The sequence below is a fragment of the Bos javanicus genome, chromosome 19 (assembly GCF_032452875.1).
Source record: "Bos javanicus breed banteng chromosome 19, ARS-OSU_banteng_1.0, whole genome shotgun sequence".
NCBI lineage: Eukaryota > Metazoa > Chordata > Mammalia > Artiodactyla > Bovidae > Bos > Bos javanicus.
Window position 1 is genome coordinate 25,387,898 of NC_083886.1, and position 18,197 is coordinate 25,406,094.

The 18,197-nt window shown below is 42.8% G+C and overlaps 1 pseudogene; it reads left to right on the plus strand.

The window, feature by feature from the left end:
• Window positions 1-12,446: 12,446 nt before the first annotated feature.
• LOC133231460 (olfactory receptor 1D2-like) lies at window positions 12,447-13,423 on the plus strand (annotated as a pseudogene).
• The last annotated feature ends 4,774 nt before the right edge of the window (window positions 13,424-18,197 follow it).

Genomic DNA, 18,197 nt, shown 5'->3' on the forward strand with positions numbered 1-18,197 from the left:
TCTGCAAGGTTGCTGTAAGGACTACTGACTTCTTTGGTTTTGATGGGACAAGCAGATAGAAATCTACCCTGACATGTTCCTTGTCATGTAAACCACTCATAATAATAAGGCCCTTAGGAGAGGTGTACCTTACAGACAAGCAAGTTATGGCCAGGGATAGAAGAGCAATAGAACAGCTGCTGACAACCCTCTTGGCTGGAGATGCAGCTTGTTTGAAATCAGTGGGATTCTGGGATGAACTCAGATCTTCCAGAGACATCCAGAGTGCTTTATGGGTATCATGCACATCACTGAGGATTACCACTCTCAGGGCTTCATAATGAGCCTCGATTTCTCCCTACTGAGCCATGACAAACTCCTACTCTGGAATTCCACCCAACTCCTCCAAGATTCCAGTGATGAAACAGTTCAGCAAGGCCTCTGACTGGAGTCAAGTTTCTAACTACCTGATGAAGTGGGTCCTGTGCAGCAAACTGGACTCAGTGCATCCCCCTAATACTTAATCCTAAGAATTGCAGGGGCTTCTGTGGTAGCTCAGCTGGTAAAGAATCTGCCTGCAATGCGGGAGACCCCAATTGGATTTCTGGGTTGGGAAGATCCCGTAGAGAAGGGATAGGCTACCTATTTCAGTATGCTTGGCTTTCCCTGGTGGCTCAGATAGTAAAGAATCTGCCCGCAATGCGGGAGACCTGGGTTTAATCCCTGGGTTGGGAAGATCCCCTGGAGGAGGGAACGGAAACCCACTCCAGTATTCTTGCCTGGAGAATCCCCATGGACAGAGGAGCCTGGCGGGCTAGAGTCTGTGTCGTCGCAAAGAACAGGATGAGCGACTAAGCACAGCACAAGCGTTGCAGAGAGCAGGCTTCATCCAAGAGAAGGAGACATGGACAAAAGGGCCCAGAAAAGGAGCCAAGATCTTTGGGTTACAGTCCCAGATCTCCTAAAAAGGCTCCCCGCTTCAGGGGCATCAGTTGCACCAAGTATAAAAGCAGTTTGAGCCGATGGCAGCAGAAGCCCCATTTCTGTTTTGTAAGAGCAGAGGAAGAACCTGCTGTTACAAAGTGAGGACTCTTACAGAGTGAGGCCTATGAGTACTCACCCTGGCACAGGCATAGACACCAGAGAGTGTTTGCAGGAGAAGATGAGGAGCTCTGCAGACCTATCCACACAGAAATCCAGGAAGAGGCTTTGTATAAGGAAATGAAAGATATTATAGGACTTTCTTCTCAATGGTATCCCCTGGGGGCCTCAGAAATTAGCCCTCCCAGGAAAGCAGAGACAAATGGGGGAGAGAGACAAGTTGTTTTATAAACAACTCAAGCTCTTCATAAATATAGCAGCAGTGCCTCATACCTTCTCGTATTTAGACTTTCCTTGGAAAAAAAAAAAGGTTATCTCTAGCCTTGGCTTTATGGCAGGTCATTAAGTCAAGTGATACATAGCCCACTAATGGTGGGGTTGCTGAGGTCTGCAGGACTTGTCCGTATTCTCCAAGTCACCCAGGAAGTTAGAGTGTAATTGAGACTAGATATGGGTTTCCTGAGGGAGCAGTTTTCTTTCTCAGATGTCAGTCCCAAGCAGGGCCTATGAGCAGAGAGCAGCTAATTTCCAGACTTGCTGTGGACCTGGGGATGTGGAGGAAGCCCCAGCAGAGAGGAAGAGGGAGAAGTTTGCTTCAAATCTAGTTTCCTAATGAGCCCTCAAGAATGTGGGGCTTCCTGCCTCAGAGCCTCATTAATGGGGCCCCTGGGACTGTGTCTTGGGGATCCTGTAATGATTCTGGAAGTGCTGGTAAAAGAGGGATGTTGAGGGACTTCCCTGGCAGTTCTGACGTAAAGAATTCGCTTGCCAATACAGGGGACATGGGTTCAATCCCTGGTTGGGGAAGATCCCACATGCTGAGAAGCAACAGAGCCTGTGTGCCACAACTATTGCACCTGTGCTCTAGAGCCCTGGACCCACAACTACTGAGGCCATGCATTGCAGCTACTGAAAACTTCATGCCCTAGAGCCGCTGCTCCATAAGGTAAGCCACAGCAAGGAGAAGCCCGCTCACTTCAGTAAGAGAGTAGCTCCCATTCACCGCAATTAGAGAAAGCCTGTGCACAGTAATGAAGACCAAGCACAGTCAAAAATAAAAAAATTATTTTTTTAAGTTTGACTCACTTAAAAAAAAAAAAAGACATATGTTGAGCTTGAAGGACTCCTGGTTAGGTCTCAGCATACTCTAAGAAAGGAAATACCATTTATGTCCCAAAAGAAATAACTTGCTCATTAACAATAATTCCCATACCTGGCTGTGGTAGGGCCCCAGAGATATGCAGGTACTAATCCCTGAAATCAACTTTTTAATTTTTTCTTTGTATTTTATTTTATTTTTAAACTTTACAAATTGTATTAGTTTTGCCAAATATCAAAATGAATCCACCACAGGTATACATGTGTTCCCCATCCTGAACCCTCCACCCTCCTCCCTCCCCATACCATTCCTCTGGGTCGTCTCAGTGCACTAGCCCCAAGCATTCAGTATCGTGCATCAAACCTGGACTGGCAACTCGTTTCATACTTGATATTATACATGTTTCAATGCCATTCTCCCAAATCTTCCCACCCTCTCCCTCTCCCACAGAGTCCATAAGACTGTTCTATACATCAGTGTCTCTTTTGCTGTCTCGTACACCGGGTTATTGTTACCATCTTTCTAAATTCCATATATATCCGTTAGTATACTGTATTGGTGTTTTTCTTTCTGGCTTACTTCACTCTGTATAATAGGCTCCAGTTTCATCCATCTTATTAGAACTGATTCAAATGTATTCTTTTTAATGGCTGAGTAATACTCCATTGTGTATATGTACCACAGCTTTCTTATCCATTCATCTGCTGATGGACATCTAGGTTGCTTCCATGTCCTGGCTATTATAAACAGTGCTGTGATGAACATTGGGGTACACGTGTCTCTTTCCCTTCTGGTTTCCTCAGTGTGTATGCCCAGCAGTGGAATTGCTGGATCATAAGGCAGTTCTATTTCCAGTTTTTTAAGGAATCTCCACACTGTTCTCCATAGTGGCTGTACTAGTTTGCATTCCCACCAACAGTGTAAGAGGATTCCCTTTTCTCCACACCCTCTCCAAAAAGCAGGAATAGAAGGAACATACCTCAACATAATAAAAGCTATATATGACAAACCCACAGCAAACATTATCCTCAATGGTGAAAAATTGAAAGCATTCCCTCTGAAGTCAGGAATAAGACAAGGGTGCCCACTTTCACCATTACTATTCAACATAGTTTTGGAAGTTTTGGCCACAGCAATCAGAACAGAATAAGAAATAAAAGGAATCCAAATTGGAAAAGAAGAAGTAAAACTCTCGCTATTTGCAGATGACATGATCCTTTACATAGAAAACCCTAAAGACTCCACCAGAAAATTACCAGAACTAATAAATGATTATAGTAAAGTTGCAAGATATAAAATCAACACACAGAAATCCTTTGCATTCCTATACACTAATAATGAGAAAACAGAAAGAGAAATTAAGGAAACAATTCCATTCACCATTGCAACAGAAAGAATAAAATACTTAGGAATATATCTACCTAGAGAAACTAAAGACCTATATATAGAAAACTATAAAACACTGGTGAAAGAAATCAAAGAGGACACTAATAGATGGAGAAATATACCATGTTCATGGATTGGAAGAATCAATATAGTGAAAATGAGTATATTACCCAAAGCAATTTATAGATTCAATGCAATCCCTATCAAGCTACCAACGGTATTCTTCACAGAGCTAGAACAAATAATTTCACAATTTGTATGGAAATACAAAAAACCTCGAATAGCCAAAGCTATCTTGAGAAAGAAGAATGGAACTGGAGGAATCAACCTGCCTGACTTCAGGCTCTACTACAAAGCCACAGTTATCAAGACAGTATGGTACTGGCACAAAGACAGAAATATTGATCAATGGAATAAAGTAGAAAGCCCAGAGATAAATCCATGCACATATGGACACCTTATCTTTGACAAAGGAGGCAAGAATATACAATGGATTAAAGACAATCTCTTTAACAAGTGGTGCTGGGAAATCTGGTCAACCACTTGTAAAAGAATGAAAGTAGAACATTTTCTAACACCATACACAAAAATAAACTCAAAGTGGATTAAAGATCTAAACGTAACACCAGAAACTATAAAACTCCTAGAGGAGAACATAGGCAAAACACTCTCTGACATACATCACAGCAGGATCCTCTATGACCCACCTCCCAGAATATTGGAAATAAAAGCAAAAATAAACAAATGGGACCTAATTAAACTTAAAAGCTTCTGCACATCAAAGGAAACTATTAGCAAGATGAAAAGGCAGCCTTCAGAATGGGAGAAAATAATAGCAAATGAAGCAACTGACAAACAACTAATCTCAAAAATATACAAGCAACTCCTACAGCTCAACTCCAGAAAAATAAATGACCCAATCAAAAAAAGGGCCAAAGAACTAAATAGACATTTCTCCAAATAAGACATACAGATGGCTAACAAACACATGAAATCAACTTTAAATCATGTAAAAGGGACTTTGTAAGTGTGATTGTTAGGGGTCTTCATCTAGGGGGATTATCTTGAATTATCCAAGTGGGCCCTGTGTGATGTGTAATCATAAGAGTCCTTTTAAGAGAGAGGTGGACAGATATTTGACTACAGAAATGAAAAAGGCAATGTGGGACTTCCCTGGCAGTCCAGTGGTTAAGATGCCAACCTTCCATTGCAGGGGGTGCAGGTCTGAATCCTGGTCAGGGAACTAAGAGCCCACATGCCACAGGCCGTGGCCAAAAAGAAAATGTGATGATAGACATGGAGACTGGAGTGATGTGGCCACAAGCCAAGGAATGCCAGAAGCCACCTGAAACTGGAGAAGACATGGAATAGATTTCCCCTGGAGCCTCCCAGGAGAACTCTTCCTGCTGACATCGCGAAGTTAGTCCTGTAGGACTCATTTTTGACTTTTGGTCTTCAGGACCCTGAGAATATACATTTCTGTTAAAGTCACTCGATTTGTGGTGTTTTTGTTACAGCAGCAACAGGAAATGAATATACTGGCCAATATATCCTGGCAGGAACTGGAATTTCCTCCAGTTGATAGAGGAGCAGTGTGGGAGTGGATCATGAGGGCCCAACGACTCGGGTAGAACATCAGGCTGAACAGGGAGAGTTCATTGACACGGGATCACCTGTCATGATTCAGGATTTAACATCCAGCAAGGGTGCCTGGGGCTGATTGTCATAGACTGCCAATGTGTTGGTTATAGGGCCTCTTCAAGAGCTGGGAGACAGGGATTTCCCTGGTGGTCCAGTAGGTAAGGCTCCATTCACCAGTACAGGGGGGCTGGGTTTGATCCCTGGTCAGGGAATGATCTCACATGCTACAATTAAGTGTCCACATGCTGCAACTAAAGATCCTGAATGCCACAACTAGGACCTGGGGAAGCCAAATAAATAAATAACTAGCAAAAATAAATATTATTTTCTTTTTAAATAAGAGATCCATCAGACCCAGTTTGCCAGGCCTACATCTGGGAAGCTGTCTTCCTCCAGGTCCCTGGGTTGGCAGACGTGTTCCCAGCCTATGGTTTCAAGGAGTAGAAGCTGGGTTATGGGGTCACTTCAAGATCTGCAGTCAGACAGAAGTCAGTGGGCCTGCCTCTGAGAGCACAGAAGACTGTGTTTTCTGATGGGTCCCTGGACAAGCAGGTGTGTTCTTGACCTATGCCTACAAGGTGCTGGAGCCAAGTTACAAGACTGTGTCAGCGTCTGCTTTGGACCAAGTTTGGACAGTGTGTCTCAGGGGCATGGATGGGCATTACCTGCCTTGACCCTGAGTGGGCAGAACTGGCAGCTGAGAGGGCCTAGGAATGGGCCATGGGCCAGTTCAGCATCCACGGCCAGGGCTGAGGTTGATGTGCTCATTATCTAGGGCACAAGTGGGCCTGACTAATGCTAGGTTTCTTGACAGATGTTGTTGGTGACAGAATCAAGGCCAAGAGGGGCTGTAGCTGAACCCACAGGGCTTTTTCCAGGCCTGAATATAGGACTTCTGTCTGCAAGTCTGCCAGCTGGGCACAGTCTTGTCTTCTCAAAAGAGCCCTCTTTGAACTTGATTCCACTAGGGTCTCATAATCTCTTATCTAGATCTCAAACTCCCACAAAGGCACTTTTTGTCCAAATTATTGTTTCTAAGGGAGGAATATGAGTGAGGGAAACTCTTCTTCTTTTCTGCTATTATATATCTGTAATATCAGGCTAGTCAAGCCTATGGTTTTTCCAGTAGTCATGTATGGATGTGAGAGTTGGACTGTGAAGAAAGCTGAGTGCCGAAGAATTGATGCTTTTGAACTGTGGTGTTGGAGAAGACTCTTGAGAGTCCCTTGGACTGCAAGGAGATCCAACCAGTCCATTCTAAAGGAGATCAGTCCTGGGTGTTCTTTGGAAGGAATGATGCTAAAGCTGAAACTCCAGTACTTTGGCCACCTCATGCGAAGATTTGACCCATTGGAAAAGACTCTGATGCTGGGAGGGATCGGGGGCAGGAGGAGAAGGGGATGACAGAGGATGAGATGGCTGGATGGCAGCACGGACTCGATGGATATGAGTTTTAGTAAGCTCTGGAGGTTGGTGATGGACAGGAAAGGCTGGTGTGCTGCAGTCCATGGGGTCACAAAGAGTCGGACACGACTGAGTGACTGAAGTGAACTGAACTGAGAAATTGTTGCTGGAATGACTAGAAGTTACACATTGTCCATGCTATATGTTTATGCCTGTTATTACTTTGTTGAAAAGCTGTATTAAAATATTATAAATTTTTTTTTACATTTTATTTTTTATTTTTATTTTTAAACTTTACAATATTGTATTAGTTTTGCCAAATATCGAAATGAATCTGCCACAGGTTCCCCATCCTGAACCCTCCACCCTCCTCCCTGCCCTCCCCTCCCTCTGGGTCGTCCCAGTGCACCAGCCCCAAGCATCCAGTATTGTGCATCGAACCTGGACTGGCGACTCATTTCATACATGATATTATACATGTTTCAATGCTATTTTCCCAAATCTCCGCACCCTCTCCCTCTCCCACAGAGTCCATAAGACTGATCTATACATCGGTGTCTCTTTTGCTGTATCGTACACATGGTTATTGTTTCCATCTTTCTAAATTCCATATATATGTGTTAGTATATGGTATTGGTGTTTTTCTTTCTAGCTTACTTCACTCTGTATGATAGGTTCCAGTTTCATCCATCTCATTAGAACTGATTCAAATGTATTCTTTTTAATGGCTGAGTAATACTCCATTGTGTATATGTACCACAGCTTTCTTATCCATTCATCTGCTGATGGGCATCTAGGTTGCTTCCATGTCCTGGCTATTATAAACAGTGCTGTGATGAACAGTGGGGCACACGTGTCTCTTTCCCTTCTGGTTTCCTCAGTGTGTATGCCCAGCAGTGGGATTGCTGGATCATAAGGCAGTTCTATTTCCAGTTTTTTAAGGAATCTCCACACTGTTCTCCATAGTGGCTGTGCTAGTTTGCATTCCCACCAACAGTGCAAGAGAGTTCCCTTCTCTCCACACCCTCTCCAGCATTTATTGCTTGTAGACTTATGGATTGCAGCCATTCTGACTGGCGTGAAATGGTACCTCATAGTGGTTTTGATTTGCATTTCTCTGATAATGAGTGATGTTGAGCATCTTTTCATGTGTTTGTTAGCCATCTGTATGTCTTCTTTGGAGAAATGTCTATTTAGTTCTTTGGCCCATTTTTTGATTGGGTCATTTATTTTTCTGGAGTTGAGCTGTAGGAGTTGCTTGTATATTTTTGAGATTAGTTGTTTGTCCTCTGCTTCATTTGCTATTATTTTCTCCCATTCTGAAGGCTGCCTTTTCACCTTGCTAATAGTTTCCTTTGTTATGCAGAAGCTTTTAAGTTTAACTAGGTCCCATTTGTTTATTTTTGCTCTTATTCCCAATGTTCTGGGAGGTGGGTCATAGAGGATCCTGCTGTGATGTATGTCAGAGAGTGTTTTGCCTATGTTCTCCTCTAGGAGTTTTATAGTTTCTGGTCTTACACTGAGATCTTTAATCCATTTTGAGTTTATTTTTGTGTATGGTGCTAGAAGGTGGTCTAGTTTCATTCTTTTACAAGTGGTTGACCAGTTTTCCCAGCACCACTTGTTAAAGAGATTGTCTTTAATCCATTGTATCTTCTTGCCTCCTTTGTCAAAGATAAGGTGTCCATATGTGCGTGGATTTATCTCTGGGCTTTCTATTTTGTTCCATTGATCAATATTTCTGTCTTTGTGCCAGTACCATACTGTCTTGATAACTGTGGCTTTGTAGTAGAGCCTGAAGTCAGGCAGGTTGATTCCTCCAGTTCCATTCTTCTTTCTCAAGATAGCTTTGGCTATTCGAGGTTTTTTGTATTTCCATACAAATTGTGAAATTATTTGTTCTAGCTCTGTGAAGAATACCGTTGGTAGCTTGATAGGGATTGCATTGAACCTATAAATTGCTTTGGGTAATATACTCATTTTCACTATATTGATTCTTCCAATCCATGAACATGGTATATTTCTCCATCTATTAGTGTCCTCTTTGATTTCTTTCACCAGTGTTTTATAGTTTTCTATATATAGGTCTTTGGTTTCTTTAGGTAGATATATTCCTAAGTATTTTATTCTTTCTGTTGCAATGGTGAATGGAATTGTTTCCTTAATTTCTCTTTCAGTTTTCTCATTATTAGTGTATAGGAATGCAAGGGATTTCTGTGTGTTGATTTTATATCCTGCAACTTTACTATAATCATTTATTAGTTCTGGTAATTTTCTGGTGGAGTCTTTAGGGTTTTCTATGTAAAGGATCATGTCATCTGCAAATAGTGAGAGTTTTACTTCTTCTTTTCCAATTTGGATTCCTTTTATTTCTTATTCTGTTCTGATTGCTGTGGCCAAAACTTCCAAAACTATGTTGAATAGTAATGGTGAAAGTGGGCACCCTTGTCTTATTCCTGACTTCAGAGGGAATGCTTTCAATTTTTCACCATTGAGGATAATGTTTGCTGTGGGTTTGTCATATATAGCTTTTATTATGTTGAGGTATGTTCCTTCTATTCCTGCTTTCTGGAGAGTTCTTATCATAAATGGATGTTGAATTTTGTCAAAGGCTTTCTCTGAATCTATTGAGATAATCATATGGTTTTTGTTTTTCAATTTGTTAATGTGGTGTATAACATTGATTGATTTGCGGATATTGAAGAATTCTTGCATCCCTGGGATAAAGCCCACTTGGTCATGGTGTATGAAATTTTTAATGTATTGTTGGATTCTGATTGCTAGAATTTTATTAAGGATTTTTGCATCTATGTTCATCAGTGATATTGGCCTGTAGTTTTCTTTTTTTGTGGGATCCTTGTCAGGTTTTCGTATTAGGGTGATGGTAGCCTCATAGAATGAGTTTGGAAGTTTACCTTCTTCTGCAATTTTCTGGAGGAGTTTGAGCAGGATAGGTGTTAGCTCTTCTCTAAATTTTTGGTAGAATTCAGCTGTGAAGCCGTCTGGACCTGGGCTTTTGTTTGCTGAAAGATTTTTTATTACAGTTTCAATTTCCGTGCTTGTGATGGGTCTGTTAAGATTTTCGATTTCTTCCTGGTCGAGTTTTGGAAAGTTGTACTTTTCTAAGAATTTGTCCATTTCTTCCACGTTGTCCATTTTATTGGCATGTAATTGTTGATAGTAGTCTCTTATGATCCTTTGTATTTCTGTGTTGTCTGTTGTGATCTCTCCACTTTCATTTCTAATTTTATTGATTTGATTTTTCTCCCTTTGTTTCTTGATGAGTCTGGCTAATGGTTTGTCAATTTTATTTATCCTTTCAAAGAACCAGCTTTTGGCTTTGTTGATTTTTGCTATGGTCTCTTTTGTTTCTTTTGCATTTATTTCTGCCCTAATTTTTAAGATTTCTTTCCTTCTACTAACCCTGGGATTCTTCATTTCTTCCTTTTCTAGTTGCTTTAGGTGTAGGGTTAGGTTATTTATTTGAGTTTTTTCTTGTTTCTTTAGGTATGCCTGTATTGCTATGAACTTTCCCCTTAGGACTGCTTTTCAAGTGTCCCACAGGTTTTGAGTTGTTGTGTTTTCATTTTCATTAGTTTCTATGTAAATTTTGATTTCTTTTTTGATTTCTTCTGTGATTTGTTGGTTATTCAGCAGGGTGTTGTTCATCCTCCATATGTTGGAATTTTTAATAGTTTTTTTCCTGTAACTGAGATCTAATCTTACTGCACTGTGGTCAGAAAAGATGCTTGGAATGATTTCTATTTTTTTTAATTTACCAAGGCTAGATTTATGGCCCAGGATGTGATCTATCCTGGAGAAGGTTCCATGTGCGCTTGAGAAAAAGGTGAAATTCACTGTTTTGGGATGAAATGTCCTATAGATATCAATTAGGTCTAACTGGTCTATTGTATCGTTTAAAGTTTGTGTTTCCTTGTTAATTTTCTGTTTAGTTGATCTATCCATAGGTGTGAGTGGGGTATTAAAGTCTCCCACTATTATTGTGTTATTGTTAATTTCTCCTTTCATACTTGTTAGCGTTTGTCTTATATATTGTGGTGCTCCCATGTTGAGTGCATATATATTTATAATTGTTATATCTTCTTCTTGGATTGATCCTTTGATCATTATGTAGTGACCATCTTTGTCTCTTTTCACACCCTTAGTTTTAAAGTCTATTTTATCTGATATAAGTATTGCTACTCCTGCTTTCTTTTGGTCCCTATTTGCATGGAAAATCTTTTTCCAGCCCTTCACTTTCAGTCTGTATGTGTCCCCTGTTTTGAGGTGGGTCTCTTGTAGACAACATATGTAGGGGTCTTGTTTTTGTATCCATTCAGCCAGTCTTTGTCTTTTGGTTGGGGCATTCAACCCATTTACGTTTAAGGTAATTACTGATAAGTATGATCCCGTTGCCATTTACTTAATTCTTTTGGGTTCGATTTATACACCGTTTCTGTGTTTCCTGTCTAGAGAATATCCTTTAGTATTTGTTGGAGAGCTGGTTTGGTGGTGCTGAATTCTCTCAGCTTTTGCTTGTCTGTAAAGCTTTTGATTTCTCCTTCATATTTGAATGAGATCCTTGCTGGGTACAATAATCTGGGCTGTAGGTTATTTTCTTTCATCACTTTAAGTATGTCTTGCCATTCCCTCCTGGCTTGAAGAGTTTCTATTGAAAGACCAGCTGTTATCCTTATGGGAATTCCCTTGTGTGTTATTTGTTGTTTTTCCCTTGCTGCTTTTAATATTTGTTCTTTGTGTTTGATCTTTGTTAATTTGATTAATATGTGTCTTGGGGTGTTTCGCCTTGGGTTTATCCTGTTTGGGACTCTCTGGGTTTCTTGGACTTGGGTGATTATTTCCTTCCCCATTTTAGGGAAGTTTTCAACTATTATCTCCTCAAGTATTTTCTCATGGTCTTTCTTTTTGTCTTCTTCTTCTGGGACCCCTATGATTCGAATGTTGTAGCGTTTCATATTGTCCTGGAGGTCTCTGAGATTGTCCTCATTTCTTTTAATTTGTTTTTCTTTTATCCTCTCTGATTCATTTATTTCTACCATTCTATCTTCTAATTCACTATCCTATCTTCTGCCTTTGTTATTCTACTATTTGTTGCCTCCAGAGTGTTTTTAATTTCATTTATTGCATTATTGATTTTATATTGACTTTCTTTTATTTCTTCTAGGTCCTTGTTAAACCTTTCTTGCATCTTCTCAATCTTTGTCTCCAAGCTATTTATCTGTGATTCCATTTTGATTTCAAGATTTTGGATCAATTTCACTATCATTATTCGGAATTCTTTATCAGGTAGATTCCCTATCTCTTCCTCTTTTGTTTGGTTTGGTGGGCATTTATCCTGTTCCTTTATCTGCTGGGTATTCCTCTGTCTCTTCATCTTGTTTAAATTGCTGAGTTTGGGGTGTCCTTTCTGTATTCTGGCAGTTTGTGGAGTTCTATTTATTGTGGCGTTTCCTCGCTCTGTGTGGGTTTGTACAGGTGGCTTGTCAAGGTTTCTTGGTTAGGGAAGCTTGTGTCGGTGTTCTGGTGAGTGGAGCTGTATTTCTTCTCTCTTCTTTCGAAGACTTGGGTTGCTTTTCTGGGTGCCTGATGTCCTCTGCCAGGTTTCAGAAGTTGTTTTGTGGAATTTACACGGCGTTTAAATGTTTTTTTGATGAATTTGTGGGGAGAAAGTGTTCTCCCCGTCCTACTCTTCCGCCATCTTAGATCCTCAGCCTCTAAAATATTATAAAATTTAGTTCAAGATATTTTAATGCCAAGAGAATAGTTGATCTTGTGTATGTGAATGTCCTTGTTTAATAAAAGTAACTTAGTTAACAAACGTTTGTTGGTGCTGATGTTGCAGACAGTTGGAGAAATGCATGGAGACAACCAGAGTGGAGTCTCAGAGTTCCTCCTCCTGGGGATCTCACAGAATCCTGAGCAGCAGCGGGTCCTGTTTTGGATGTTCCTGTTCATGTACCTGGTCACAGTGGTGGGAAATGTGCTCATCATTCTGGCCATCTGCTCTGACTTCCTCCTACACACTCCCATGTACTTCTTCCTGGCCAACCTCTGCTTCACAGACCTCTTCTTCATCACCAAGAGAATCCCCAAGATGGTGGTAAACCTTCAGTCTCAGAACAAAGCCATCTCATAAGGAGGGTGTGTGACTCAGCTCTATTTCCTGGTCTCCTTGGTGGCTCTGGACAACCTCATCCTGGCCACGATGGCATATGACCGCCGTGTGGCCATCTGCCGTCCCCTCCACTACACCACAGCCATGAGCCCTGGGCTCTCATTTCACTCGTCACCTTGTGTTGGGCCCTCTCTGTCCTCTGTGGCCTCATTCACACCCTCCTCATGACCAAGGTGACCTTCTGAGGTCCTGGAGGATCCGCTACATCTTCTGTGAGATGGACGTCCTACTGAGGCTCGCTTGTTCTAACATTCACATCACTCACACAGTGTTGATTGTCACAGGCTGCTTCATCTTCCTCACCCCTTTAGGGTTCATGACCACGTCCTATGTCTGGATTGTCAGAGCCATCCTCCAGATACCTTCAGCATCTGGGAAACAAAGCTTTTTCCACCCATGCCTCCCACTTGGCTGTGGTCTCCCTCTTCTGTGGGACACTTGGTATGGTATATCTGCAGCCCCTCAAAACCCACTCCAAGAAGGACTCAGTAGCCCCACTGATGTATGCTGTGGTGACCCCCATGATGAACCCTTTCATCTATAGCCTGAGGATGAAGGCCATGCATGGGGCACTGGGAAGACTCCTCTTAGGGAAAGACTTCCAGAGGTTGGCATGAGGTAATCTGGGCATTGAAGTGGAGATTGCTTCAATTCATGCACGAGGTGTTATCCTATGGAGGATACAGGAGTGATGAGGGCACACTCGTTGTTTAGTCACTAAGTCATGTCTGACCCTTTTACGACCCCATGGACTGTCACCTGCTAGGGTCCTCTGTCCATGGAACTTGCCAGGCAAGAACACTGGAGCAGGTTGCCATTTCCTTCTTCAGGGAATTTTCCCGACCCAGGGACTGAACCTGAGTCTCCTGCACTGGCAGCTGGATTCTTTATCACTGAGCCGCCTGGGAAGCCCCATGAGAGCATAGATCTTGCTCAAAATGAGCTCATACTTCTGTGATGAAGAAAATACACCTATGTGTAACCAGTGTCCCCAGACCTCATCAACCTTGGCAATAAATAAGGTCATGTTAACACTAATACTAAAATTTTGCAGGATCAAAGTCTTCAACTTGTCTGACCATAGGGCCACAGTGCCACCATCCCAGTCTTTCATAATATACCCAGTTGTGGCCTGGAGAGGGGACCCTCTAGCACACTCTTGGTCTTGAGCTCTGACATGCTCTTGGGGACCTGCTCCTGTGAGCCAATTGGAGACAACTGCATTACCCCCACTGAAGATGTCCTGGGTGAGGATATCCATTCCGCAGGCTCTGTGTTTCACTCCTCATCTTGTGTTGGGTGCTCTCTGTCCTCTATGGTCTCACCCACACCCTCCTCAGCCACATCAGCGTTGCTCTCTCAGACCTCAAAGCAATACTGACTGTGGCTTTCTCCTATTTTCCTTTTCCCTGTGGAGAGACCTCATCTCTGAACACCCCACCCTATCCTGTGTTATGCCAGCTCCTCACTCCATGGTCCCACCTCTCCTTGCAACCACTCTACCCTGCACTCCAAGCAAAATGTTCAAGCGTGATCAGCACATGCTCATGGACAGGATTCGTGGTGGAAGCAGAAGTGGGGGAGGTAATTGTGAGACCCTATCTCTACTTGGTTCTACAAGCCTAGTGTCAAGTGGAATGGATAGAAAAGGAGAAGTTACTGATAAGAAGATGAGTCCCCTGGACTCTGGGAGTGTGAAAGAGGGAGCAGTCCTTTACAGATGAATCAGCAGAGCCAGCACTGACTTAGACTTGGAGAGACAGGGAGAGTTGACTTGATCTGAGGTTCAGTTCGTTCCACTGATAATGACTGAATGCCTATTAGTGGCTTAGACTGTTTTACAAACATGAATCAGGAGTTAATAAAGGACCAAGGAGGGAGGCTACCTTATTTCTGTGTATGAAGGCAGTGGTCATGCTCTGAGCATGTGGGTTGGGGAGAAGGAGGAGGAAGACTCGCCTGGCTTGTTAGTGCTGGGGAATTCAGGGAGGGCCTCCTTGAGATGGTAAAAGCTGAGCCAAGAATTAAGGATGCTGATGAGTACATCAAGGCTGTATATTGTCACCCTGCTTCTTTAACTTATATGCAGAGTACATCATGAGAAACGCTGGACTGGAAAAAGCACAAGCTGGAATCAAGATTGCCAGGAGAAATATCAATAACCTCAGATATGCAGATCACACCACCCTTATGGCAGAAAGTGAAGAGGAACTAAATGGCCTCTTGATGAAAGCGAAAGAGGAGAGTGAAAAAGTTGGCTTAAAGCTCAACATTCAGAAAACGAAGATCATGGCATCCAGTCCCATCACTTCATGGGAAATAGGTGGGAAAACAGTGGAAACAGTGTCAGACTTTATTTTTCTGGGCTCCAAAATCACTGCAGATGGTGACTGCAGCCATGAAATTAAAAGACGCTTACTCCTTGGAAGGAAAGTTATGACCAACCTAGATAGCATATTCAAAAGCAGAGACATTACTTTGCCAACAAAGGTCCATCTAGTCAAGGTTATGGTTTTTCCTGTGGTCATGTATGGATGTGCGAGTTGGACTGTGAAGAAGACTGAGTGCCAAAGAATTGATGCTTTTGAACTGTGGTGTTGGAGAAGGCTCTTGAGAGTTCCTTGGACTGCAGGGAGATCCAACCAGCCCATTCTGAAGGAGATCAGCCCTGGGATTTCTTTGGAAGGAATGATGCTAAAGCTGAAACTCCAATACTTTGGCCACTCATGCGAAGAGTTGACTCCTTGGAAAAGACTCTGATGCTGGGAAGATTGGGGGCAGGAGGAGAAGGTGACGACAGAGGATGAGATGGCAGGATGGCATCACTGACTCGATGGATGTGAGTCTGAGTGAACTCCGGGAGTTGGTGATGGACAGGGAGGCCTGGCATGCTGCGATTCATGGGTTGCAAAGATCGGACACGACTGAGCGACTGAACTGAACTGATGAGTCGAAGAGTGAGTAGAGCAAGGCAAGGTAAGATCACTGGGTAAATGGTATAGGGGGGAGTATCTGTATTTGGAGTAGATAGCCAAGCTCTCACACCCTGTGACTGTAGCAGAGCCAGTCTGGAGGAAGAAAGACTACTCTTCTTTCCTGGCAAGGACTCATCCAATGAAAAGCCATAGATTCTTTGTTGACCACAGCCCTCTTAACTTCCCTTTTCCCTCTATGAAAGTTGCGATGTCTTTTCTCTAGTTACAGCAAGGGAGAGCTACTCTTTATTTCAGTGCCTGGGCTTCTAATTGTGGTGGCTTCACTTGTGGGACACAGACTCTAGGGCATGTGGACTTCAGTAGTTGGGGCACATGGGCTCAGTAATGGCAGTTCCTGGGCTTAGTTGCTCCAAGGCATATGGGATCTTCCCGGACCAGGGATCAAACTGTTGGTTCCTGCATTGGCAGGCATGTTCTTTAGCACTGAGCCACCAGGGAAGCCCCCCTCCTTGGTCGTGAGCTCCACCAAGTTTCCAGTCTCCTACCTGGATCCCAAATCCCCACAAAGTCACTTTTGTCGGCATATGTGTGTGTGTGTGATTGTACTCAATCAAGTCCAACTCTTTGTAGCCCCATAGACCATAGCCCACCGGGCTCTTCTGTCCATGGAATTCTGCAGGCAAGAATGCTAGAGTGGGTTGCCATTTCCTCCTCCAGGGGATCTTCCCGACCCAGGGATTGAACCCACATCTCTTGTGTCTCTTGTCTTGGCAGGTGGATTCTTTACCACTAGCGCCACCTGGGAAGCCCACTTTTGTCTGCATAAAGTGAAGTGAAGAGAAAGTTGCTCAGTTGTGTCCAACTCTTTGCGACCCCATGGACTATACAGTCCATGGAATTCTCTAAGCCAGAATACTGGTGTGGGTAGCCTTTCCCATCTCCAGGGGATCTTCCCAAGCCAGGGATCGAAGCCAGGACTTCCGCATTGCAGGCAGATTCTTTACCAGCTGAGCCACAAAGGAAGCCCAAGAATTCTGGAGTGGGTAGCCTATCCCTTCTCCAGCGGATCTTCCTGACCCAGGAATTGAACCAGAGCTTCCTGCATTGGTATTCGTTACCAACTGAGCTATCAGGGAAGCAGTACGTGTGTCTGCTTATGGCTGCTAAATGGTTGTTACTGAGGGCACACAAGCAGAGGACCTCCTATTTGCTTTCTCTCTCAGTCTTTCTTTATGGTTCTTTTCTAGCTCTGAGGAAGGAAGGCACCACATTTTAAGATGCCTTGGGTCAAGGAACTGAGGCAGCCTCCAACCTCAGGCCAGTGAAGTCCTGAGGTCCTCAGTCCCCTAACCTGCAAGGAACTGAGTCCTACCAATGACCATGTGAATGAATGTGGAAGCTTTCCTTTCCTCAGTCAGGCCTGGAGACAGTTACACCACTGGCTGATGGCTTGATCGTAGCCTTGCGAGAGGACTCAGGTCAAATATTTTTGATGAAATTTAGCATCCATATTGAGAGGTTCTGTAAGTTTAAAATATACATGATTCTAAGGACAGTATGAAAAATAAGAATGTAAAATATCTCAGTTATAATTTCATAATATTGATTATATGTTGAGATTATAATGTTTTAGATATATGAATAAAAGAAAATGAATCATTGAAATTCATTTCACTTGCTTACTTTAGCTTTAAAATGGTCCCTGCTACAGACTCAGAAACAGTCTTGTCCCATGAGGCTTCTAGAAAATTTTAAATTATGTATATGGCTCAGATTAAGTTTCCTTTGCGTGGCTCTGGATGATATCTTCTTCCTCCAAAAATTATTTATTTTTGCATCTATTAGGCACTAAGATTAGATCATTTTTGTTCAATCTGGACCTGAGCTGATTCAAAGCTGAGTTTCATTGTTTGTGAAGATTGGCCAATTACGATTTCCTAACAAAATGGAAAAGAGGGCTGCTGCTGCTGTAAATCCCTTCAGTCGTGTCCGACTCTGTGCAACCCCATAGACGGCAACCCACCAGGCTCCCCCGTCCCTGGGATTCTCCAGGCAACAACACTGGAATGGGTTGCCATTTCCTTCTCCAATGCATGAAAGTGAAAAGTGAAAGTGAAGTCTCTCAGTCGCGTCTGACTCTCAGCGATCCCATGGACTGCAGCCCACCAGGCTCCTCCATCCATGGGATTTTCCAGGCAAGAATACTGGAGTTGGTTGTCATTGCCTTCTCCAATGCATGAAAGTGAAAAGTGGAAGTGAAGTCTCTCAGTCACGTCTGACTCTCAGCGATCCCATGGACTGCAGCCGACCAGGCTCCTCCATTCATGGGAGTTTCCAGGCAAGAGTACTGGATTGGGTTGCCATTGCCTTCTCCAGAAAAGAGGGCACAAGCTGTCAAAAAGCACTTCTTTTTTTTTTGAGCAGAGAGAGTGTAATTTTATTTTTTTAATTTAAA